At 53.5% G+C, this 25,489-nt stretch overlaps 1 protein-coding gene and 1 pseudogene across 1 annotated transcript in view; both read right to left on the bottom strand.

Annotated features, from left to right (window-relative positions):
* The window catches only part of SMC2 (structural maintenance of chromosomes 2), a 380,518-nt gene that overhangs the window by 41,516 nt on the left and 313,513 nt on the right, over nucleotides 1-25,489 (bottom strand). The gene's annotated exons all lie outside the window — the stretch shown is intronic.
* On the bottom strand, nucleotides 11,286-12,641 carry LOC147728189 (uncharacterized; annotated as a pseudogene).

The raw sequence follows: 25,489 nt of genomic DNA, 5'->3' as shown, positions 1-25,489 counted from the left end.
GTGGGGGTCGTGGTCGGGGGGGCTCGGCTACTCGTGTGGGTGCCTCCAGCGTCTGCTCAGGTCGAGAGCTCTCGTGCTGTCCCACCACGTGCGTGGCCCCTGTGGATCCTCTCCGCGCCCCCCGCGCCGACCGGCCACCACCTCTCCTGTCGAATGCCTAGGCGCGTGGATGCAGCCAGGGCGACCGCGGGGGGTCTCACCGATAGGCCCTGCGCTGGCCGATCGTGATCTCGACCGTCCCAGACTATCGCCGTGTCGTGCTGCCAGTGGACGGGCCTGCGGGGGTGCCAGCCGGTCTCCGCTGTCTCTCGGCGGCCCCACGTGAAAGGGGGTCTGCTGGGCCGGGGGGGTGGGGGCCCCCTCCACCACCGCTCCTCACCTCCTTGTCTTGGGGTCCCTCATTCGACCCAGGCCGGGTCCGCCGTCGACCACCACCAGCTAGGCACTCCGAGAAGCTGCAGGTCAGTATGGCGAGCCCGCAGAAGCCCCCGACAGGTGATCACGGGGGCCTCGCGCTCAGCAGCGCGGGCCGGGCTCGCCGTCTCAGCAGCCGCCGGGCACCGGCGCCTTCGACTCGGCGTGTAGGCTCCGCCCCTCGCGGTCGTGCCGCGCTTCCTCCAGGCCGTCAGTGCCACCAGGTCGCCGGGCCGGGCCCAGCCGGGGTTCCGCGCCGGGAACCGGTCGCACAGCCGTCCTGCACTCCCCCGCAGCAATGCTGGCCTCAGGCCCGCCGGGGAAGTGCTCGGTTCAGGGCGTTTCGCTAGGAAGTGTGCTGTAGTTAACGGCCGGCGGCGGGAGCTCCGACAAAGCACGTCTGCTCACGCCGCCATCTTGGCCACGCCCCCGTAGAAACGACTTTAAAGCATCTCAACATGTGCATTGTTGAAGACTACAAACTATAGTTTGAAAAGCTTGATTAATGTCAAACAAAATGTCTATTCTAACCTAAAATCAAAGGCCTTTCCCTAATGGGTCTCTGGGCCAAATAATACAGTGGGGCATATACTTGCGATCTGCCTCCCTGAACACGAACCCACTGACAGCAAGCCAATCATCCGCAATGCATACCCAAAGATCGGGAGTATGGTCAGAAGTGGTATTTGTGATGCAATACGTAAGTGCCAACACAGGAACAGATAGTAAGCTGAACCCACGGACGGTCCGTTGTCTTGAGTGCATGGTGAAAGGATCAGAATTAGAGCACACATACACTACACTGGAGGATGTTATGTTAAGCGAGGACTGGAGACTCAGATAAACCCTGTGATCTCATCATCTAACACCAAGAACATTCCAAATGGAGGGGGGCGTGGCTTGGAGGCCAATGGAGCTGGCTGCGTGAGCGCCGGGCTCCGAGGTGATCCCCGAGAAATCCTGATTAAAATCGGTCCTTTGGACCACTCAGTGGCACCGGAAGCAGCAGGTGGGGTATGACCCTGTCTTGGAGCCGGCCCAGAGACGTTCGGGGCATGAGGTGGGTGCTCTGGGCGGTTTTACCAGCCCGGGCCTGACAGCGGCAGAGAGGCTCATGATGGCGGCGGCGATGGTGCGGAGTGACCGCACATCCATCTGAGGCGCTGCGAGGCTCTCAAAGGCGAGAGCGGATCCTGCTGGAGACTGGAAGGTGGCCAGACGGAGGGGCCGGAAGGTTGGAGGAATACGGTTGTGCCCGCGAGGGTTGCGAGCAGGGGAGACCTACGCGGCGGGCGCCCTGTGGGATGGCGGCCCGCAAACAGAGAAGGACGACACTGGGAGAGCGCTTCCTACGCGGTGAAATTCCTGGTAGGGCGCCCTGCAGAAAGGAGGCTGGGTGGCTGAACGGAACTGCAGATCATAGAGTGGCAGAACGCTGACACCCCCTGCTGGTTGGGTGAGCAGGGCGCAGCCTGACCAGCGGCCCTGGGCTGCGGAGGCGGTCGGGGGGCCGGGGGGAAGGCTGTAGGGTGACCAACTGGCATTGGTGCAAATTCAGGACGTGAGTGTAAAAATTCAGGACAAAGGGTCAAAATTCAGGACACAAATTCAGGACAGGAGGTCAAAATTCAGGACAAAACTTTTGGACAATAGGTACGTTTTACAGACACATCAGAGGTCGCGCAATAGTATATAAGTAAGCCCAGCCATTTCCAAACATATTCAACCATTTGCAAACCTATCCATCATGTATCCTTCCATCTATCATTTCACTCATCCATCCCTTCATCCATCCCCTCATCCATCCTTTCACTCATCCTCCATTATCCATCCATACATCCATCCACCCTTTCACCCTATCCATCTGTACACTTATCCATCCACTCTTCATCCCATCCATCCATTCACTCATCCATTCAGCCATTTACCCTTTCACCAATCCAGCCATCCTTTCACTTACTAATCCTTCCACCCATCCACTCTTTTAGTCATCCATCCATCCTCCCTTTCTCTCTCCATCGACCCTTTCACTTAGCCTTCCTTCCATCCATCCATCCATCCACCCACCCATCCATCCATCTACTCATCCACTCATGAATCCATCCATTGCCCCTATCACTCATCCATCTATCATTTCACTCCTTCACACATCTATTCATCCTTTTGTCCATCTACCCTCCCTTTCACTCACTCATCCATCCTTACACCCACCCTTTCACTCATATGTCCATTCATTCACCCTTGCACTTATCAATCATCAATACATCCATCATTTCACTCATCCACCTACCCCCCATCATCCACCCACCCACCATCCACCCACCCACTCATCCATCCTTTCACCCACCCACCACCCAATCCACTGATCCATCCTTTCACCCACCCACCCACCCACTCATCCATCCATCCTTTCACCCACCCACTCATCATCCATCCATCCATCCTTTCACCCACCCACTCATCATCCATCCATCCATCCTTTCACCCACCCACTTATCCATCCATCCATCCTTTCACCCACTCTCCATCCATCCATCCATCCATCCTTTCACCCACCCATCATCCATCCATCCATCCATCTGTCCTTCCCCTCATCATCCATCCCCTCATCATCCATCCATCCTTCCCCTCATCATCCATCCATCCTTTTCCCTCATCATCCATCCATCCTTTTCCCTCATCATCCATCCATCCTTTTCCCTCATCATCCATCCATCCTTCCCCTCATCATCCATCCATCCTTTTCCCTCATCATCCATCCATCCATCTGTCCTTCCCCTCATCATCCATCCATCCTTTTCCCTCATCATCCATCCATCCTTTTCCCTCATCATCCATCCATCCATCCTTCCCCTCATCATCCATCCATCCATCCTTCCCCTCATCATCCATCCATCCATCCATCCTTCCCCTCATCATCCATCCGTCCTTCCCCTCATCATCCATCCATTCCCTCATCATCCATCCATCCATCCTTTCACCCACCCCCTCATCATCCATCCATCCACCCTTCCCCTCATCATCCATCCTTTCACCCACCCCCTCATCATCCATCCATCCATCCATCCTTTCCCTCATCATCCATCATCCATCCTTCCCCTCATCATCCATCCTTTCCCGTCATCCATCCATCCTTCCCCTCATCCATCCTTCCTTTCATCCATCCTTCCCCTCACCCATCCATCCATCCCATCCATTTATCCTGCCCCTCATCCATCCATCCTTCCCCTCAATCAATCCATCCATCCTTCCCCTCACCCATCCATCTATCCCATCCATTTATACTGCCCCTCATCCATCCATCCATCCTTTCCCGTCATCCATCCATCCTTCCCCTCATCCATCCTTCCTTTCATCCATCCTTCCCCTCACCCATCCATCCATCCTTTCCCTCCATTCATCATCCTTCCACTCATCCATCCTTCCTTTCATCCATCCTTCCCCTCACCCATCCATCCATCCCATCCATTTATCCTGCCCCTCATCCATCCATCCTTCCCCTCCATCCATCCATCCATCCTTCTCCTCATCCATCATCCTTCCCCTCACCCATCCATCCTTCCCCTCCATCCATCTATCATCCTTCCCCTCATCCATCTTTCCCCTCATCCATCATCCAGCTACCCTTCCACCCATAGATCCAGCTGTTTACATTTTCTCTCCATCCTTCCCCTCACTCATCAATCCATCTATCCTCTCTCATTATCCATTTATTCAATCTTTCATTCATCCATTCACCCTTTCACTAATTCATCCAGCCATTCACACATCCCTTCACTTACTTACTCGCCCACCTTTCCATATTAATTTTGAGCTGAGCCCTTTTGAGAAGAGGCCCATCAAGAACTTCACCCTCGCTGCAGGGGCCGTTCCAGGACTGGGACAGAAGCCACCCAGGGCGGAGACAGGATCCACCACAGGGGGGGACAAGAGCCACCACAGGTGGGGGTGGACTGGAGCCATCACTGAGGGGAGGGCAGGAGCCATCCCAGGCGTGGGGTGGACAGGAGCCACCACATGGGGGACAGGAGCCATCACAGCGGGGGTGGACTGGAGCCACCACATGGGGGGACAGGAGCCATCACAGGCGGGGGGGGGGGGGGTGGACTGGAGCCACCACATGGGGGGACAGGAGCAGGAGTCATCACAGGAGAGGGAACGTGATCCACCAGGGTGGGCACAGGGGTGGGCATGCAGTATTCTAGTATCATCTTGGGCTTCTCGCCCCTTCTGCACAAGACAACGAGAAGACAGGCTCTCTGACCAAAATGCCATCCCCCACTGTGATATACAGTACTTACAGGAGATACTCTAAGAGAACTGATTGAACTGATTGTCCTCCATACTTTATTAATCAGTGTGGGTGCGATTGTGCCATTTCTTTATTGTATTACATTATGCATGTTTGAAGAACCGAGGTTTGCTTACAAATTAGTGACAGTAATTAAGCTCAGTGAAGAGAAGCAGGTGCTGCCTCGGTGTAATCAGGGGTGTAATCTGGCCGAGTCTAGGATGTTTGGGGCCCTGGGTAGAAATGGAATGTGTGAGGCCCCTCTAAATAGCAGATACAAGACAAAAACAGGGCTGTTTGCATGTGAATGGATGCCCCCTGCTCCTGAACCCGCAGCCCCTCCCTCTGTCACCTTCAAGCACCTCTTAACAGCTCATCAAGGGCTGGAGGTGTGAGGGTAGCCATCCCGCTGTGCCTCTACAGTGCTGCTGGGAGTCTGAGCTTTCCTACAGCATCGGAGTCAAGAAGGGAGGTGGGGGCAAGCTGTACCCGGTTAAAATTACGGACAAATGGCGTCCGTTAAAGAATCCTTCACGGACAACGGACAGACAGCCAAAATTACGGGCTGTCCGTGAAATTTACGGACGGTTGGTCACCCTAGAAGGCTGTAGCCAGCGAACCATGGCGGGGAAGGTGGTCGGCGCGAAAACAGAGCGAAGGCCCTGCTGGGGGAGGCAGCCGTGGACCCGTTTGGCAGCTGACGGGAGGGGAGCTCGTGACTACTTGAGGAGGCTGCCTGGATGAGATGGCCCCGCGCAACTGAACACGAACAGCGGAGGTGCCCGGAGTATTGCGGAGGAGAGCTAATAGCGGTGGACGGGGCCCAGAGTGCGACGGAACTAGGAGCACAGAAGTCCGCGCGTGCTGCAGTGTCTGGGAATGGGAAAGGACCACGCATCCGGTACTTGTCGTGGGGCGGTGCACTGGCCCTGGAGGACTGTGCTGGCCTGGCGCGGCAGGAGGGGCAGAGACGGAGTGGGTCAGCGAGTGGAGTGACAACAACACATTGGTTTCCAGAGGTGGCCGGGTCGTGGCTCATCTGCTGGCGCTGCGGCGGCCGTGCGCGGGAGCGCACCATAGTGGATTTGGCTCGGACGCAACCTGGATTTGGTCGACACCACTGGGCATCTGATTGCGGAAGGGAGCAGTTGGCCTACGCGCATTGACGCTGGGGCACGGATACCTACCTACCTGATAATCAAGACACCTGCCCTCCTTTGGGGTAGAAGCGGACGTTGGTGCTACTCTGGGACCCCGGGGTGCCGAGGTGAACAAACTTGCACCTGCCCGGTGGTTGGCGGTCTGAACCATGGGGAAACCAAGAGGAAAGCAAGCGGGAGCATCCCAGCCACCGGATGGTATGTTGTAATCCCAGGCCGAATTGGACGGAGCGGAGGAGGCCCAGGACCCCCAGTTGAAAAAAACAGTCTGACTGTGTACTGGAGGCGATTACTGAGTCGCGCACAGCCCTGCAACAGGACATTACACAAGTAGCGACGGGGCTGGGGCTGCTGAGGGCGGATCACTAAGTTGGTGGCTCGGGTGAAGCAGGCGGAGGTAACACTATTGGAGGTGGCGCCGGCCCAAAAGGTGCTGGAGTGGTGAAGGTGATGGATTGCGTCCGGGCGTAGGAGAAGCGTGCGGAGGACGCGGAAAGCCAGAATAGACAAAACAACATTTGCGTGGTGGGCCTACCTGAAAAAGTGGAGAGATCTGATATGGTGCAGTACCTGGAGCCTTGGTTGAGGACCGTGGTGGCGGCGGAGGGCTTATCTCCCTTCTTCACATTGGAGCGTGCGCACAGAGTGCCTGCTAGGCCGCCGCAGCTGGGACGACCCCCACGCCCGGTGGTAGCCAGGCTCCTGCACTAGAGGACCGAGACCTCCTTCTCCAGAAAGCACGGACGGATGGGCCGTATTAAGTCGATAATGGTAGAGTGACTATATTCCCGGATTGTACACTGGAGATCCAGCGCCGTCGCACTTCATTCCTGGCAGTTAAAAGAGAGTTGAGAACAGAGGGCCTTCAGTACTCGTTGCTATTTCTAGCGAAACTAAAAATTATGCTGGATGGTGGCACTCATTTTCATGACACCCCAGAAGATGCGTGGGCATGGCTGGAAACTTACAGAGCGGGAACAGATCGCCTGGGGCGTTGCTTGCGGGAGCCTTCTACGGGTCTGCCCCAGCGCAAATCGCAGCACCTTCGACGCAGGCAGCAGGGTGTGCGGAAGCCGCCGAAATCCCAAACAGTTGGAAAGATGACAAGGCGCAAGGAGTTCATGCATATTTGGTCAGGAGAGGGGTACATATAGCACTGCTTCAAGAAACACACCTCACTAAGTCGGAGGGGCTGGCGCTGCAGCGTAGATGGAGGGGACATGTCTTTAGTACAGCTTATTCCGCGTTTGCGAAGGGGGCTTTGCTCTGGGTCAGGGCTGGTGTCCCCTTTCAGGCAACTAAGCAAATGATAGACAATGAGGGCAGATTTGTTGCAGTTGAGGGGCGCTTGTATGGCAGGGAGGTAACACTCTGTAGTATATATGCCCCGAATGTGGAGCAAGCAAGATTCCGGGACCGAATGTCCGGTACTTTGGCACATTACCTAGCAGGCCCGATAATACTGGGGGGGGATTTCAACTCCATAGTGGATATTGTCATGGACAGGTCTCAACCCCCCTTACCGGAGTCCCCAGTTCGCAGATTGTCCAAGTACAGACTTGAGTGGCAGACTAGATGGAATTTGGTGGATGTATGGAGGACACATCATCCACTAGAAAGAGATTATTCTTACTTTTCGCCGCTGCACGAGCTTCATGTGCGGCTTGACGCTATACTGTGTTCTGCGTCGGTGGTGCCGTCCATAACCCACTCTGAGTACCTCACCAGGACTCTGTCTGATCACAACCCGCTGCTGGTTACCCTACATTGGGCAAGGGAAAAGGCTGAAATCCCAACATGGAGATTGCGACCTGAGACGTTGGATGACCCAGTGTTCCATAGGGAGGTGGGTGAGGGGATAACAAACGAATAGTTTCTTACCTGTCGGTGTAGTTTTGCAGCTTGAAGATCTTTCTGGATTCACTATGCTGTGCATATTCCGCTATCTGGTGGTTGGGTCCGGAATCGTAGTCTTCTCTCTTTTTTTTCGTAGCCCAGGTGGGCGTCGACGTCCCACCATTTGGTTTACCTTCAGTGACGTCGGCATGCTTCCGGCGGAAGCTCCCACCCTTGGGCGCCATCTTCGGATTCTTTTTTTCTCTTTTGTGTCCTTGTAGTGAATTCATGGCTATGCTTGTTAAACCTTTCTCCAACGTAATTCTTTTCACGTATCTTGTAAGCTTCAACTTGCTTTCTATTCCATGCGTTTCCACCTTCTTCTCCAGCCTCATCTTTCTGGCGGAGGCGGGTGGGTTCGCTAGTGAATCCAGAAAGATCTTCAAGCTGCAAAACTACACCGGCAGGTAAGAAACTATTCGTTTTGCAGTGTGAAAATTTCTGGATTCACTATACTGTGCATAGATTTTGTAGTGGTTTTGTTACTTTTGTGGCGGCTGGGTGGAAGATGAGCGTTGGTTGTTGAATATATGTTGAAGCACTCTTTGTCCTATTTGTGCTTCCTTGTTCATCTGTTCATCCACGCAATAGTGCTTAGTGAACGTGTGCACTGAAGCCCATGTTGCCGCCAGGCACATGTCCTGAATTGGTGTGTTGGCCAGAAAGGCAATTGTTGCTCCTTTCTTCCTGGTCGAGTGGGCCTGTGCCCCTCCTGTTAGCTCCTGCCCCGCTTGCTTGAGGCAGAATTCTATCGTTTGTGCGATCCATCGAGCTATGGTGTTCTTAGTCACTGGTCTACCTAGGTAAATGTTTGCGAAGGATAAGAAGAACTGTTTTGTCTTCCTGTGTTCCTTCGTCCTTTCAATGTAGTGCATCACTGCCCTTCTTGCGTCTAGAGTGTGGAGCGCCCTCTCAGCGCTTGTCGTGGGGTTCTGGAAGAAGCTAGGAATTTGAATACTCTGATTCATGTGGAACCTTAACACCACCTTTGGCATGAAGTGCAGGTCTGTTCTCATTACGACCCGGTCACTGTGTATCTGGATGTAGGGTTCCTGAAGTGTTAGTGCCTGTAGTTCGCTCACCCTGCGTAGCGAAGTGATTGCTACCAGAAAGGCTGCTTTCATTGTCAGCATTTGCAGTGATGCCTTGTGGATGGGTTCAAAAGGTGCTTTCATGAGCTCTGTCAGTACCACATTTAGGTTCCAAGCTGGCAGCGGCATCCTTTTTGGTGGCGCTATTCTCTTAGCCCCTTCCAGGAATCTTTTTACTACTTGAGATGTAAAGAAGCTTCTCCATGTTTCTCCTCTTGTGTATGCCACAATCGTTGCCAGGTGTACCCTCAGCGAGGATGAGCTTAGCATTGCTTTTATTAGGTGCGTGAGGTATCTTAGCACCGTTGATTCCCTGGTCAGCGTTCTATGGAGTTTTTTCTTGCAGCACCATTGAGTGAATCTTTTCTATTTTTCCCCATAGCACTTGTGTGTGCTGGGCCTTCTTGCCTCCCGCAGCACCCGCAGGGTGCTCTCTGGTAGTTTTAGATGTGCGAACTCTAAGTCCTCAGGAGCCAAGCTGAGAGGATGAGGCTCTCCGGTTCTGGGTGTAGAACTGCTCAGTTTTCCATGGAGAGTAGGTCTCTTCTTTTTGAGAACTTGTGGGGTGGACCCTGCGCCATCTCCATTATCTGCGAGTACCAGGTCTGCCAGGCCCATTGTGGTGCCATCAGGATGGGCGTCATGTTGCTAGTCATGCATTTGTTGAGAACCCTGGGGATCAGTGGTATCGGGGGGAAAAGCGTAGGCAAATGTTTTTGACCAGCTTATCCATAGGGCATTCCCCTGGGATAGTGCCTCTGGTTGTCTGGATGAAAAGTACTGGAATTTTGCATTCTGGTGTGTTGCAAACAGGTCTATTGTCGGAGTGCCCCACCTCCTGAATAGTCTTTCTGTTTCCTGTATGTTGAGTTCCCACTCGTGGGATGCTGAAGTCTGCCTGCTGAGCCAATCCGCTTCTACGTTGTCCTTCCCTGGCAGGTGTATGGCTAGCAGGTCTATTTTGAGTGGTATTGCCCATCTCCAGATTTCCTGTGCCAAGCTTGACAGAGGGAATGATTGAGTTCCCCCCTGCTTGTTGATGTAAAACATTGTTGTGGTGTTGTCTGTTTGTATCGGCACCTTTTGGTTGTACAGTTGTTTCTGAAAGGCCTTAAGGGCAAGCAACACTATTTTCAGCTCCAGGTAATTGATGTGTCTGACCGCATCCGCTGGGCTCCACAGACCACTCACTCTGAGCCTGTTCATGTGTGCGCCCCATCCCTTCTGGGATGAGTCTGTGGTGATGGTCACTGTTGGGTCCGGTGGCGTTAGAGGCTTCCCTATTGTTATCCTCTCTTTGGTCCACCACTTCATTTCTTCCTGCACCTTGTGCGTTACAACCACTAGATCCTCCCAACTTCCTGTAGCTTGTGACCATTGCTGTTGCAGCCACTCTTGGAGCGGTCTCATCTGCAGGCGTACATTGGGGACCAGGTGTATGCATGACGCCATCATTCCCAAGATCTTGCTTACTGTCCTCACTGTCATAGCTCGCCCCTTCTAGTAGTGACGTTTCTCCCTCAGTAGGCTGAGTGTCCTGTTTTCGCTGGGTAACACCCTGCATTGGACGGTGTTGATTTGAGCTCCCAGGAAGATCTTCACTTGCTCCGGTTCCATCAAGCATTTTCCCCAGTGTATGGCGAATCCCAGGCTTGTTAGCGTTCTTGTGACCTGCTCTGCATGAACCTTGCATGTCCTGTAAGAGCTTGCCTTTATGAGCCAGTCGTCAAAGTAGGGGTACACGTGTATCCCCTCTTCGCAGATGTGCGGCCACTGCTGCAAGGCATTTGGTGAATACCCTTGGTGCGGACTTTAGACCGAATGCCAGGGTTGTGAATTGGTAGTGATCCTTGTTTACTGTGAATCTTAGCGTGTGCTTGTGCTGCCTGTTCATGTGGATGTGCAGGTATGCATCTTTGAGGTCTACGGTGGACAAGAAGTCCCCGGCCTTTATCTGTGGGATGACCTCTTGTAGGGACGTCATCTTGAATTTTTGAGTCTTTACATACTTGTTTAGGAACCGTACATCCAGGATGGGTCTTAGGCTTTCGTCCACTTTTGGCACCAGGAAGTAGTTTGAGTTCACTGCCCTGTTCCGTTCTTTGAATGGGACCGGTTCGATGGCCTCTTTGAGGAGGAGGTGCTTGAGCTTCCTCTTGGAGCAATTGCAGCTCTCTTCCCGAGTGCTCTCTTTTCTTTGGCTTTCTGTTTGGTGGTCTCTTTTCCAACTCTATGCAGTATCCGAACTGTATGATGTTGAGTATCCACTTGTCTGTGGTTATTTTTCTCTACTCCTGGAGAAAAAATCTCAGCCTGCCTCCTACTGGTGTTACATGGTCTTTTGTGTCTTGTTCGTGTAGCCCTCTCCTCTTTGTTTTCCCGTGCTCCTCCCCCGGAGAGTTTGAGTGGGTGAGCACTTTTTTCCGTGTGAAGTCACTTAGAGGGGGGTTGTTCACCGCCTCTCCTTCTCTGGCCCCGTCTGTTTCCTCTCCCGCGAAAGAACTGGCCCCTGTTCTGATAGCTCCAGTTTTGCTTCTGCTGGCCCTGGTGACCTTGGTTGTCACTCTGTTGACCCTGGTGGAACGCCTGGTGAGATTGTCCTTGCTGGTTTCCACCCCTTCCGTTCGGCCTCCGCATACGAGTGCCTCTTCTCATCCTCCTGAATTGCAGGGCCCCCATGGACCTTGCCGTCTCGTTGTCCTTCAGTTGGGTGAGTTTCTCATCAACTGGGGCTCCGAACAGTGTTTCTCCATTGAAAGAGGTGTTCAGGATGTTGTTTTGAACCTCCGTCTTGAAGCCTGAGATCCTGAGCCAGGCTTGCCTTCTCTCTGTGATTCCTATAGCCATCAGCCTGCTGGATGTTTCTGCCCCGTCCAAGGCTGTCTTCAGGCACGAGTTTGCAATGCTTTTCCCCTCTTCCACGAGGTGAGCGGCTCTCTGCTGGTGTTCTTCTGGGAGGTGCTTGAGCAATTGGTTCATCTTGTCCCAATTCTGGTACTGGTGTATGTTGAGAAGGGCGTTGGAGTTTGCCATCCTCCAGTGCATTGCTGCTTTTCTCTCAATTTTTCTGCCTGTTAGGTCCATCCTCCTGCTTTCCTTGTCAGGTGGTGGCCCAGATGTTGTTGGGACGTTGGCCCTTCTTCTGGCCGTTGCGGCTGTAATTGAGTCTGCTGAAACTGTCCCCTGGATGTAAGGGGGGTCCTGGGAGGAGAACTTGTACTTTTTCTCTGTCTTTGGCGTGACTGACCTGCAGGTAGCTGGTTCTCTGAACGCCTCTTTGCCCTGTGCCATAATACTCTTCAGCATGGGCAGGAAGTGGCTTTTTGTCTGTGCGGGGAGCAAGGTTTCCAGCAGGAAATGTGCTTTAGCCATCTCCTCCTCAAATTTGACTCCATAAGCTGCTGCAGCCTTCTTGACGACCTCATAGTAGGCCCCAATGTCATCTGGCGGCGAAGGCCTTGAGGGGTATGTCTCCACAGCCTCCTCCGGGTTTTCGGCCTCGATGTCGTGCCAATCCTGGTCCTGAGTCGTCGAGGATCCTGAGTCGTAGATCGAACGCGAGTCCCCATAATCACCCTCTGTGTAATAGAGGTCCTCCTCTTCTCCCTGCTCCGAGGGCTCCGGAGTTTCCGGCGGCTCTTCAGCGTCGAACTCCTCGTGTTACTCTATCTCTTCGAGGACCGTCGTGGGCTTCGAGGGGATCCTGAAGCTTTTCATTTTGTCTTCGAAGTCCTTCCTCTGGATGATGTTTTCCATCTCGGCCTCGAGCCTGCTTTTCTTTCTCTCCATCTGTGCGGCCTGCTCGGCGTCGAGCGTTTCGCCGCCCTTTTAGACGGCCCCGTCATCGTCTGAGCGGCTCTCGGCTCCTTCTCCTTTGTCGAAGATCCCTTTTCGGGAGTTTGCTTCGACGACCTTTGCTTTTCGCTGGTCTTTTCCTTCTGGGAGTCTTTCTCGAAGGATCCGCTGGGCTGTTTTTTTGGGGACCGCAGCTTCGGTCGTCGAAGATTTGGACGCCGGTGCTCCCTTCGAGGTTCTAGACTCTGATTTTCGAGAGTCAGCCTCAGGTTTCCGAGGCCCTGTCAAGGGTTTCGGGGTCGTAGACTCTCCTACCTTGTCTGACGATTTCTCATCGGTCTCTGCGACCGTGGAGACATCTGGACCTTCGGCGATGTTGTCCTCTTAGTCGGTGGAGAGGCCCAGGTCGTACAGCGACGGGGCCTTGCCCTTGCCCTGAATCGTGTGGTGAGCTATCCTCTGTTTTTCCCGAATCCTCAGGGTCTTCGGCGTGAAGACTGAGCAGGCGTTGCAGTCCTTGCTCCCGTGGTCGATAGGCAGACAGAGGTTGCAGACCGGGTGCTGGTCTCTCTGCGCGTACTTGTGGTGACAATTACGGCAGAATTTAAATGGTGTGTTGTCCATTACTGCGCTCAGGGGGCCTCCTGTGTGCGCATTCTCCGTCGGACGTCGAAGATCTCGAGGTTCCTCTCCTTCGTCGTCCCGGCTCTGATGATCTTCTCCTGGTCTCCTCGAGTTTTTTCCTGAAGAAATTCGCTAATTATCTCCCTTTCTCCTCCAAAACTTCTGGACCTTCACGCGACGATCCAGACTCAACGGCGGAAAACAATCTGAAGATGGCGCCCAAGGGTGGGAGCTTCCACCCGAAGCATGCCGACGTCACCGAAGGTACACCAAATGGTGGGACGTCGACGCCCACCTGGGCTACGAAAAAAAAAAAAAAAAAAAAAGACTACGATTCCGGACCCAACCACCAGATAGCAGAATATGCAAAGCATAGTGAATCCAGAAAGATTCACGCTGCAAAACTACTTTAATGAGAAAGCAGTGACCTCTTCTACTAGGGACACCTTTAAGGTGGTGGTAAGAGGGCTATGCATAAGTAAGTATGCTGGAGTAAGGAAGGTCCTATTGCAGGACGTTGAAAAAGCTGAAAAGAGGCTGTGGTTGGTAGAACAGGCGAGACCGGAACACCCGGAGAATCAAAAGGAGGTAATAGAGGCTAAAGAGACGCTGGCTACAGAGGTAGAGAGGTTGCGCTGTTTTGATTACAAGAAATACGTTGAGAAGGTTCATGCGGAAGGTGAGAAGGCTGGGACGCTGCTGGCATGGCTGGCTAACCCAATACTGCGAGGCTCCCCGATCTTGGCACTAGCGGCGGGGGCAGATAATAAGATCTATACTGTGGGATCATGAATTGGTTCCGGGAGTATTAGGAGAAGCTCTACGAGAGTACATTAGAAGCAGGCGAGGCAGATATTGAGTCCTTTCTAGAGAGCGTGACTCTTCCGCAGTTGGACGATGAGCAGGCGAAGCAGCTGGGCCAGTACATAATACTCAAGATTAGGTGTGCAATTAAGCAGATGGCGCGGAATAAGACCCTGGGAGTGGATGGCTTGCCTGTCGAATTTTACATGCGCTACATGGACTTGCTGGCGCCAAGACTGCTGGAGGTCTATGGAGAGGCGTGGGAATTGGGACTGCTCCCGATGATGCGAGAAACCCTCATAGTTCCCTTATTAAAGCCGGGTCGGGATGGCACGGACACAGCAGCGTATCGCCCTTTATCAATGCTGTCCACAGATTATAAGATCTTAAGTCGGATCTTGGCATCGCGCCTGCTACAGCATATGACTAGCCTGGAGCATAAGGATCAGGCTGGGTTTATCCCAACCAGGAATACTGCTACCAATGTGAGGAGATTGGTGAGGGTTTTGGGAGAGGCCTGCGAAGGCTCCCCCATGGCTGCAATCCTATCAGTGGACATAGAAAAGGCCTTCGATAGCCTAGAATGGCCGTATCTGTATAAGACAATGGGGCACTTTGGGCTGGGTGAGGCATTTGTGGGATTGACGGCGGTGTTGTATACTTCGGCTGTCGTTAGAGTGAAAGTGGGGCAGATGATTTCCCCCAGTTATGCGGTAACCCGTGGGACGCGGCAGGGTTGCCCACTCTCCCCGATACTATTTGCTTTGGCAATTGAACCTCTGGCAGCGAGGGCCCAATTGGGACAGTGGTACGAGGGCCTAGCGTTTAGAGGGGAACAACAATACATCTTGTTATATGCGGATGATTTGTTGATGTTTCTGGCGAATACGGAAGATGCACTAGCGGGGGCGGCGCGATTGTTATCAGACTTTGGCAGTGTTTCAGGGTAGCAGGTTAATTGGTCAAAACATGTTTATTCCCAGTGCAGCCGAGGAGGACGGCGCCTGTGAGGACAGACACAGTGAGGTGGGAGCCGTCTTGTTTGGCGTACCTTGGGGTGCATAACTACCATGAAGCCAGCGATATGCTAGAAGGCAATATAGGGAAATGTGTGCGGGCCCTAAAGGGGAGCATGGCATTCTGGAGTACCCTTCCGTTATCTGTAATGGGAAGGATAGCATTGCTGAAGATGGTGGCACTACCTCGACTGCTGTACTTTTTTAGGACCCTACCCATATGGATATCATGCTCCATGTTTGCTCGCTTGAAATCAATGGTCGTGGGGTTCCTTTGGGGGTCTGGGAGGCGCAGAGTGGCTCAAAAAACGCTGATGAGACCAAAGGCGGAGGGCGGACTGGCGGTTCCTAACCTGGAACTGTATTACTTAGCGGCGCAGTTGTAGGTTCTTATGCAGGCGGTAGCCATGGAATTTCGGGGCCCTGAAGCTTCGAGAGGAGGCGGAATCCCGAGACACGTCCTATCTTTCGTAGTATTGCAGCAGCGACTGGACCTTCAGGATCTCTTCTTGGAAGAGAAGACACTGAGGTTGTGCTGGAATAGGAGTCAGCGGAGAGCCGGTGCGGACACCCTTATGCGCCTGAGATACCACTGGGGATGCTGACAGCTTTACCCCATGGAGGAGACTGGACATCGCTATGGGAGTGGGAGCAAGCAGGTATCCAAGTGTTAGGGGACCTATAGGAGGATGGAGTGTTGCTGCCTTATCAGGTATTACAGGAGAGGTATGATCTCCAAAGGAGAGGTTTCTTGGTGCATGCTGCCCTGTTGCGTGCCATTCAGAAGCATTGGAGGGGGGGTATTAGCAAAACTTAAAACTACAATGGCGTGCTAATACGTGGTGATGGCGGCTGGCACGTTTAAAGCAGTGATATGCCTATACTTGAGGATGTTGAATTAGGGACTGGTTCTGTTGCACAAGTTACTACTTGTGTAACGATATATCTGTAAGAGACATTAGTTAGTGATAGATTCCTTACCTTAGAATATCCCCAGGCGTCAGACTGGATCCGGAAATTTTTGCGTAGCAATACCCCTGCGCGCTGGTAGGCGTCGTCTGCGGCTCCGCGTCCGTCGTCGGCGTCGTGAGCGCCGGGATGACGTCATCGGAGTATATAGACGGCGCCCATGCGCGCTGACGTCAGTTCTGATAACACAGCTTTTCCGCGCCAGATACGCAGAGCCATGATAGAACTAACACTGGTGCCATTGAAACTAGGGCCCTGAAAGGGGATGACCTTAACCCTAAATATCGGTTCGCAGAACGGGGAGGATGGGAGGGCGGTAAGGAATCTATCACTAACTAATGTCTCTTACAGATATATCGTTACACAAGTAGTAACTTGTGCATCTGAAAGAGACACGTTAGTGATAGATTCCTTACCTTAGAATAGATACCCCAGCAATACCAACCCCGGTGGTGGGTCTGCGAACCAATATCACACCAGAAAGTCCTGGAGGACGGAACGGCCAAAGAAGCCATCCCTCCGGACTTGACTGTCCAGGCAGTAGTGTCTTGCGAACGTGTGCAGCGAGGCCCACGTGGCTGCCTGACAGATGTCCTGCAGGGGGACACCGCGGCCCAGGGCAGTTGTTGTCGCCGTGGCCCGAGTGGAGTGAGCCCGCAATCCAGCCGGGGGCTCCTTCCTCGCCATAGAGTAGCATGCTTGGATGCACAAGATGATCCACCTGGAGATGGTCCTCTTGTGTACAGCCTTTCCCTTCTTCGCGCCCACGTAACCAACGAAGAGTTGGTCATCCACCCGGAATTGGCGAGTGCGGTCCAGGTAGTAGGAGAGCGCACGTTTTGGATCCAGACGGTGGAGCCTCTCCTCCTCTTTCGAGGGATGCGGAGGCGGAAAGAAGGTGGGCAAGGTGATGGACTGCCCGATGTGGAAGGCCGTGACAACCTTGGGCAGAAAGGAAGGTCGTGTACGCAACACCACCTTATCAGGATGAACAGACAGGAAAGGCGGAGAAGAAGAAAGAGCCTGGAGCTCACTCACCCTCCTGGCAGAGGTGATGGCAACCAGGAAGGCCGTCTTCAGCGTAAGGAGACGAAGAGGACAGTTATGAAGTGGCTCAAAGGGAGCACACATCAGATAGGTGAGAACAAGATTCAAGTCCCACTGGGGCATCACGAAGGGAACAGGAGGGAACATGTGCGTGATGCCCTTCAGAAATCTACTCACTATAGGGGACTTGAACAAAGAAGGCTGATCTGGTAGCCTCAAGAAGGCTGAAAGAGCAGAAAGGTACCCTTTAAGAGTGCCCAGAGCAGAGCCCTGCTGGGCAAGGGAAAGAAGAAAGAGCAGCACTTCCGAAAGGGGTGCAGAGAGGGGATCCACAGCCTTTGCTGTGCACCATGCCACAAATCTATTCCACCGGCAGGCGTATACCGACTTTGTGGAGGGACGCCTGGCTGCCAGAATGATGTCACAGACTTCGGGAGGCAAGTCAAATGGCCTCAACTGCCGCCGCTCAATCTCCAAGCTTGTAGGTGGAGACTGGACAGGTTCGGGTGCAGGACCGTCCCCTGCTGCTGCGACAGAAGGTCCTCCCGAAGAGGCAGACGAATCGGGGGATCGACTGACATGCTGAGTAGCTCGGGATACCAGTATCTTCGAGCCCAGTCCGGAGCCACAAGGATAACTTGGGCCCGGTCGCGCCTGATCTTCTTCAGCACTCTGGGCAGAAGTGGTATAGGCGGAAAGGCGTACAACAGGCCGCAGCTCCACTCGCGACGAAAAGCGTCTCCGAGCGAGTGCCGCCTTGGAAACTCCAACGCGCAGAACTGCTGACATTGCGCGTTCTCTTCTGTGGCGAATAGATCTAACCAAGGCTCTCCCCACTGTCGAAAGAGACCTTGCGCCACGTCCGAGTTCAGACGCCATTCGTGATCCATCATGCACCGGCGGCTGAGTTCGTCCGCCCTGGCATTCAGAGAACCTGCCAGGTGTTGAACCACCAGAGTCACGCCCTGATGTTCCAGCCACTGCCAGAGGCGCAGAGCCTCCTGGCAAAGGGTCCACGACCCCACACCGCCCTGTTTGTTGCAGTACCACATGGCGGTGGTGTTGTCGGTGAACACTTGCACCACGCTCCCCCTGACAGAGGGGAGGAATGCCTTCAGTGCAAGACGAATCGCCCGCAGCTCCAGAAGGTTGATGTGGAGCCGGGACTCCGCCGGAGACCAGAGGCCTCTGATCTCCGCCTCTCCCATGTGGCCTCCCCAGCCCTGGAGGGACGCGTCCGTCACAACTACGTGCTCCGGCTGGGGTAGAGAGAGGGGTCTGCCACTGACCCAGTCGCGGTCCGTGAGCCACCACTGCAGTTGCTTTGCAGTGCCCTCCGAGATCAGGACATGATCGGACAGGTTGCCCTGATGCTGGGCCCACTGAAACTTCAGGTCCCACTGCAGAGCCCGCATCCGCCACCTGGCGTGACGCACCAGAAGGATGCAGGAGGCCATCAGTCCCAGAAGCCGCAGCGTCAACCTGACCGAGACCCGGGATAACGGCCCGAAGATAGGAATCAGAGCCTGAATATCCCGAACCCGCTGCTCGGGTGGGTAAACCCGAAACTGCGCCGAGTCGAGAACCGCTCCGATGAAGAGGAGCTTCTGAGAGGGACACAGGTGTGACTTCGGCACATTGATGGAGAACCCCAGCAAGTGCAGGAGGTCGGCCGTAGTCTGGAGGTGGCTGACGACTGTCTGGGGCGAGCCCGCCTTCAACAACCAGTCGTCGAGGTAGGGGAAGACTGATACCCCTTGCCTGCGCAGATGGGCTGCGACCACCGCCATCACCTTCGTGAACACCCGTGGGGCGCTGGTAAGGCCGAAGGGGAGCATGGTAAACTGAAAGTGCTCTTGGCCTACCGTGAACCGCAGGTAACGCCGGTGGGCCGGCAGGACGGGGATGTGGAAATAGGCGTCCTGCAAGTCCAACGCTACCATCCAGTCTCCTGGGTCCAGGGCAGCCAGGACCTGAGCCAAAGTGAGCATCTTGAACTTCTCCGTCCGGAGGAAGCCGTTGACGTTCCGTAGATCCAAGATAGGGCGTAGGCCCCCTTTGCCCTTCTTGGGTACCAGAAAGTAGTGGGAATAACAGCCACGTCCTACTTCTGGCCCAGGAACGCGCTCGATGGCCCTCTTGGCCAAGAGGGCCGAAACCTCCTCTTGCAGAAGTTGCAAGTGATCCCCCGACACACGGTGGTATAGAGGTGGCATGGATGGAGGGGAAGACTCGAAGGGGAGGGAGAAACCCCTTCGGACAATTTGCAGCACCCACCTGTCCGAAGTGACTGTATGCCAGTGGGAGAGGTGATGGCGAACCCTGCCTCCCACAGGCGTCACATGGGCCTGAAAGCTCGGACTAGGAAGGTTTTGAGGCGGGGGCTGCTGAGGGAGGTGTGGACTGGCCTCGCCGCTGGCCCCGACCACCGCCACGGCGGTTCCCACGGCCACCACCGCGTTGCTGAACATTCTGCGGCGCGTGGCTGATGGTCCGTGGTGGGGCGCCCCTTCCGTGGCCACGAAAGGAGCGAAAGGCACCCGATTGCTGGCGTGGGGCCGCAAGGCCCAAGGACTTGGCCGTGGCCCTGGAGTCCTTAAAACGTTCCAGCGCATGGTCTGCCTTGTCGCCGAAGAGGCGACGGCCATCAAACGGCATGTCCAGGAGAGTGGCCTGGACATCGGCCGAGAAATTGGCGGACCTCAACCAGGCGTGGCGTCGAACCGCCACCGTCGTTGCCATCGCCCTGCCCAGTGAGTCCGTGGTATCCAGCCCACACCGGATGGAAAAGCGTGCCGCATCTCGGCCGTCCGCAAGGGTTTGGCTGAGTTTAGCCCTGACCTCCTCAGGGCATTGTGGCAGCACCTCCGCAACCGTGTCCCACAGAGTGTGGGTGTAGCGGCCCAAGAGACAGTTGGTGTTCACTGACCGGAGCCCTAGGCTCACAGACGAGAAGACCTTCTTCCCGAACTGCTCATATCTCTTGGATTCCCTGTCGGGCGGGGCCGACGGGAATGCGGTCTGGGAGTTGGAGGCCTGGATGACCAGGCTCTCGGGGGTGGGGTGGGTGGACAAAAAGCAAGGGTCGCCCGGTGCCGGGCGGTAGCGTCTGGCCACGTTCCTATCCACAGGGGGACCTGTGGCGGGCTTGGACCAAGTGCCCAGCAGAACGTCACACAAGGCCTCATTAAACGGCAGAAGGGGCTCCGCGGAGCCGGACTGCTGTTTGAGTACCTCAGTGAGGAGATTAGTCCTCACGGCCGCGACGGGTAGCTCAAGGTTTAGGGCCTTAGCTGCCTTCGTCAACACTACACTGTAAGCAGAACCCGCCTCCGAAGCCACAGTCGGGGGCGACGTAAATCCAGTGTCTGGCGAGGTGTCAATACCACTGGCCTCCCCAAGCTCATATGTCCAGTCCTGATGAGACTGGCAATCACGTGCCAGAGGGTCCTCGGACCCCTCCCATTGCTCCTCGTCACCCGGCTCCTGGAGACCAGGATTAACAGCCAGGGCCTCCTCGTGGAGATAGAACTCTCCGAAGGCCGACGGAATCGGCGCCCAGCGGCGCCCCTCCGACACCTGAGCAGGACCGTAGGAAGCATTGGGGGCGGCAACCACATCGGCTGCCGGGGACGACACCTGAAGGGACGGCGCCGGCGAGGTCGTAGGGTCGACCGGCGGGGTCCCGGATCCGGAGCCGGATCCAGCGAGGTCGTGCGGCGCCGGGACCGAAGTCGCCAGCGGCGCCGGGGCCGAAGCACCCGACGTCGTCGGGCCGAAGCGCCCGACCCGGAAGGACCTCCAGACGGAGCCGATCGGCCCGAAGGCGCCACGGGAACCGACTGAGGAGGGAGGGCCCTCATGGCCATGAGGTACCTCTCGACCTCCTCCTGCGACGCGCCGTGCCCAGGGACCCGAAGGTGTGGGGCAGGCGGCGACGCTTGCGACTCCCGCGGAGCCGCGTGGGCGGTGTCGCCCGAATCCCCGGTCGCATCGAGCGAGCGACGGGGCGGGTCGGAGGACCGATGGTGTCGCTCCGACCTCTCATGCCTCTTACCTGAGGACTTGGAACCAGACGATCGGTGTCCACTCCCGGAACGTCGATGACTCCGACCTCGCGACCTGTCCCTCGACCTCCCGTGGGACCGGGACCGGGACCTGGAGCGGCGCGGGGCCGACTGCCTCAGCTCGAGACGCTTGCGGGACCGCTCCCGCCTAGCCTTCGACGTCAGGGCCCGGCAGTCGGAGCAGGTTCGATCGTCGTGGTCGAGGCCTAAGCACTTCAGGCACCGGCGATGGGGGTCCGTGACCGACATGAGTCGGCCGCACTTCGAGCAAGGCTTGAACCCGGGCATCCCTGGCACCGATAGTCGAGAATCGACTAACTAGAGGATCAAAAAGATCAAAAAAGTTTTCAGTCAAAAAGTGACTGGGGGTAGAGCTTCTTCCGGATCTGCGCTAGCTGGCGCGGAAAAAAGAAGAACTGACGTCAGCGCGCATGGGCGCCGTCTATATACTCCGATGACGTCATCCCGGCGCTCACGACGCCGACGACGGACGCGGAGCCGCAGACGACGCCTACCAGCGCGCAGGGGTATTGCTACGCAAAAATTTCCGGATCCAGTCTGACGCCTGGGGATATTCTAAGGTAAGGAATCTATCACTAACGTGTCTCTTTCAGATAGACACGCTACGGACAAAGTGGGAGGCGAGTATTGGGAAACCCATACCGGAGGTCACATGGGGCATATACTGCGCCGGGCATGGAAGGGCGCCAGAAACACAAGATTTCAGTTGGTACATTTCTTTATACTACACAGTGCGTACTTGACACCTGGTAAGATCATGAAATATTATAATATTAACAATGTGATGTGTCCTAGATGCGCTAGAGTAGGCGCGGAGTTAGAGCACATGCTCCGGGAATGCCCGAAGTTGGGGAACTACTGGGGAGAGGTGGGAGAGATATGAATTTAACCACGGAGTGCCAATTGGATTTTGATATGGCCACATGCATATAACACTGGTTTCCTCATACTTCCAAGACGAAGGTGACGAGTAAGTTCGTAGATATGGGACTGGTGCTGGCTAAAAGGGAAATAACGATGCGCTGGAAATCGAAAGAGGGTCCTAGCAGTAAGAGCTGGAGGGCTGAAATGATAAAATGGGCTAGTGGTGAGGGTGCTGTTCGCTTCCAACAGGCGCGACGTCTGAATAATAAAAAGGCGCTGGACGTGGCGAGAGCATGGGAGGGGCTGGTACAAACAATGTTAAACCAATCGTTTGGGGAAGATCAAGAATAGAGTGAACGGGTTCAAGTAGGGTGCTGTAACACCCAGTAGGGACATCCTGTTTTTTTGTCAACACGAACCCTATATAGTGTATGATCGTTGCCACGCACAACACACCGGTGGTGGGGAGGGAGGCAGGGTGTTAAGGAGGGGGTGCTATCACTTGTTTATTAGGTCAGAAATAATAGGTCTGCAACGAGGACTAGCTGCAACAAGCATAAGAATTGCTGATACGATGCAATAATATTCCTGCAGGGTTATGTGCACATAAGACTAGCAGAGATTTGGAAGAATGATGTTATGTATCGGGTCTTGATGACAATTGTAAAATTGGGTGGGTGGATGGTTGATAACAGATGGTGATATTTAGATGTCAGATGAAAATCAATAAAAGAGGTAAAAAAAAAAAAAAAGAACATTCCAAATGGATATGATCCAATATCTCATCGCACAGTAGGAAATTTACAAACAGGCTTTGAGGTTAACCCAATTATAAAGTGGGGAGTGACAAATAGACCAACCTTGTGAACTATATTCATCTGGAAAGAGATGGTGCAGTGGTACTTCACTAACATCAGTGCTAAGTAGAGATATATGCATTTCGCCTAGAAGAGAGGCCAAATACAATAAGACATTACCTCAGTTCTAGTGATCTGCCGAACAGTGGTTCCTTTATGATAAACTCTCTGATGTAGTAGTTGTATCCCAACCACTCGCCCAAAATTTGAAAACCTTGATGGTCCTGAAGAAGTTGGTCGTATATTGGCTAATACCACCGAAACGTGCGTCAAACTGTCTTTGTGTGCACCCAACCCACAACATGGTCACAGAGACTTAAACATCTCTGTTCCTTGTATGACCATCATGTGTATGTGTTCTTGGGTGTGTTGATACTGTGGATGGTACGAGCGAGTACGAGTGTGATGTGAGATGTCAGTACGAGTGTGTGGTAGATCTGTAGGGGTTTGATATAGAAAATATCATTTGTGTGCAAAAATGTTTATGAATTGTACAACACATTTGTAAAAAAAGAAAAATGGGAAGAATTATGAACATAATGTATGGTTTTTAACTTTTTTGATACAATGAACTAAATCATGCTAAAAAATAAATACAAATATTTTGAAAAGTAGCAATTGTTGCATGCATCATGTCTCAGATTGAATGTCAATAACCCATTAGAACTTATTTTGCCCTATAGGAAAGAAATATAGATCAGGTGGGAGGTTTTTGATAGTTGTTTGGTGTTAGTTGTCTCCCTTTTCTCCCAGACCTAAAATTGAATAATCAGAGGGGGTTCCCTTCTCTAGGAGTACCCTAAGACCATGTTCATAGTTGCTAATCCATCTTTTACAAAAATACCTAATAATCAGACCATGGAAGAAACTGGAGCTCACCCACTTATGCTCCCAACTATCTACTAACAATCCATTCAGTGTAGGCGTAACTCCAGAGTGCTGCTGTAGGTAGACCCTGGGGAGGTTTCAGACAGGAATCTCTGGTGCTAGCACCGGAGGCTCTTTTTTGGGCTAAATTTGGGACAGAATCACTTCCGGTTTGGCTGCCACCTAACCTTTTGTGATGTCAGCATTCCGTTAGGAGCGCTGACTTCGCAAACTCCCAACAGAGCAGCGAGGTAGGAGCAGGTGAGTTGCTCCTGCAGACGTCCAGTGGAGATCCTTCTCTTAGACAGCCTTCCCAAGTTCTTTAAACAAATTCCTGATCGTGGATCGCAGATGTGCGGCCATTAACCACACACAAAAAAAACTTCACTGAACCACCAGGGAATTTCAGGGCTTTTTTAAGGCAGGTATGGTTGGGGGGTGGGAAGGGAGCTCCTAGAAGGGCAAAATTTGCCCATGGAAATAGGGGGTGCTGAAGAAGGTGGCCAAAATGACTGCCAGCAGGTTCAGACTGACCTGGGGCAATCTGGCAGTGCCAGAGGGCCTGGACTGACTCATGAGGATCTGGGCTTTTTTTTTTGCCGACTGTGTACTAGTTTTATGGCATAACCGAGTTTTTACTGTTGTATTTCCCTGATATTACAACATTGCCTGCAGCAAGCATAAATGCATTCAGTCTTCCAAACATTGCAAAACCCCAATATAGTCTGCCTTTAATTAACGGTTCAAAACTGCACCAATGTGCAAATGTGGGCCACTTTCTTAGCTACCCGATTTGCTAACGGGCCACCTGTGATGCCTGTGTCTAGTTTCTAGCCCAGGCCGATATGAACATTGATTTGTTTGAGCATTCGCCTGCCTCAAATCTCATAATGTAGATCAACAAAGGAAAAAAATTATTTTCACGATTTTTTGCTGCACAAAATCACCCTCTTCCCAGTTCCAAAATGTTATGTATGGAATTGTGTTGTAATTGCTGTTATATAGCGCTTACTACCCCTTGTGAGGCGTTGAATCACTTTACGGCAGGCAGCCTGTTGCTCCAAAACCCAAGATTAGTGGATACTCCTCTCCCTGATGGTTATTAGGACTAGTCTTGTCGCGGAGGGGAAGCATACTGGTCCCACTATTTAAGAAGGGAGATAGGGACAAGCCTATGAATTACCGTTTGATAGCTCTCCTTGACTCAATCGGAAAAGTATTTGCAAAGTGTCTTCTAATATTAATTAATGATTGGGTCGAAGAAAATAATATCTTACCACTGGAACAGACTGGTTTCCGCAAGGGGCACGGTACATTAGATAATCTCACCGCACTTCAGGTGATTTCGGACAAATACATACATGTTCGAGGGGGGGTGGTGTTTGCTGCTTTTATTGATTTCTCCACGGCGTTCGACAAAGTAGATCGTCATACGTTGTGGAGAAAATTAGCAGCACTGGGTATGCCATCTCATTTATTGGATCTTGTACGGGCTCTTCATACGGATACCTGGTGTCGTGTGCTTCAAGGTGGAGAAAGGGGTCTCTCTCAATTAATTCCATCTTTGAATGGACTTAAACAGGGTTGCCTTTTGGCCCCATTATTGTTCTCCCTGTACATTGCTGATCTCCCTGCTTCCCTGTCTGCTTGTGCGGGCATTGCCCCGGTTGTGGGGGTTTTTCCTATTTCCTGTTTGCTGTATGCAG

This window comes from Lissotriton vulgaris, chromosome 3_1, assembly GCF_964263255.1.
Source record: "Lissotriton vulgaris chromosome 3_1, aLisVul1.2, whole genome shotgun sequence".
NCBI classification, from domain to species: Eukaryota; Metazoa; Chordata; class Amphibia; order Caudata; family Salamandridae; genus Lissotriton; species Lissotriton vulgaris.
The sequence above is the reverse complement of the archived record's forward strand: the minus strand, read 5'-3'. Positions and strand labels throughout refer to the sequence as shown.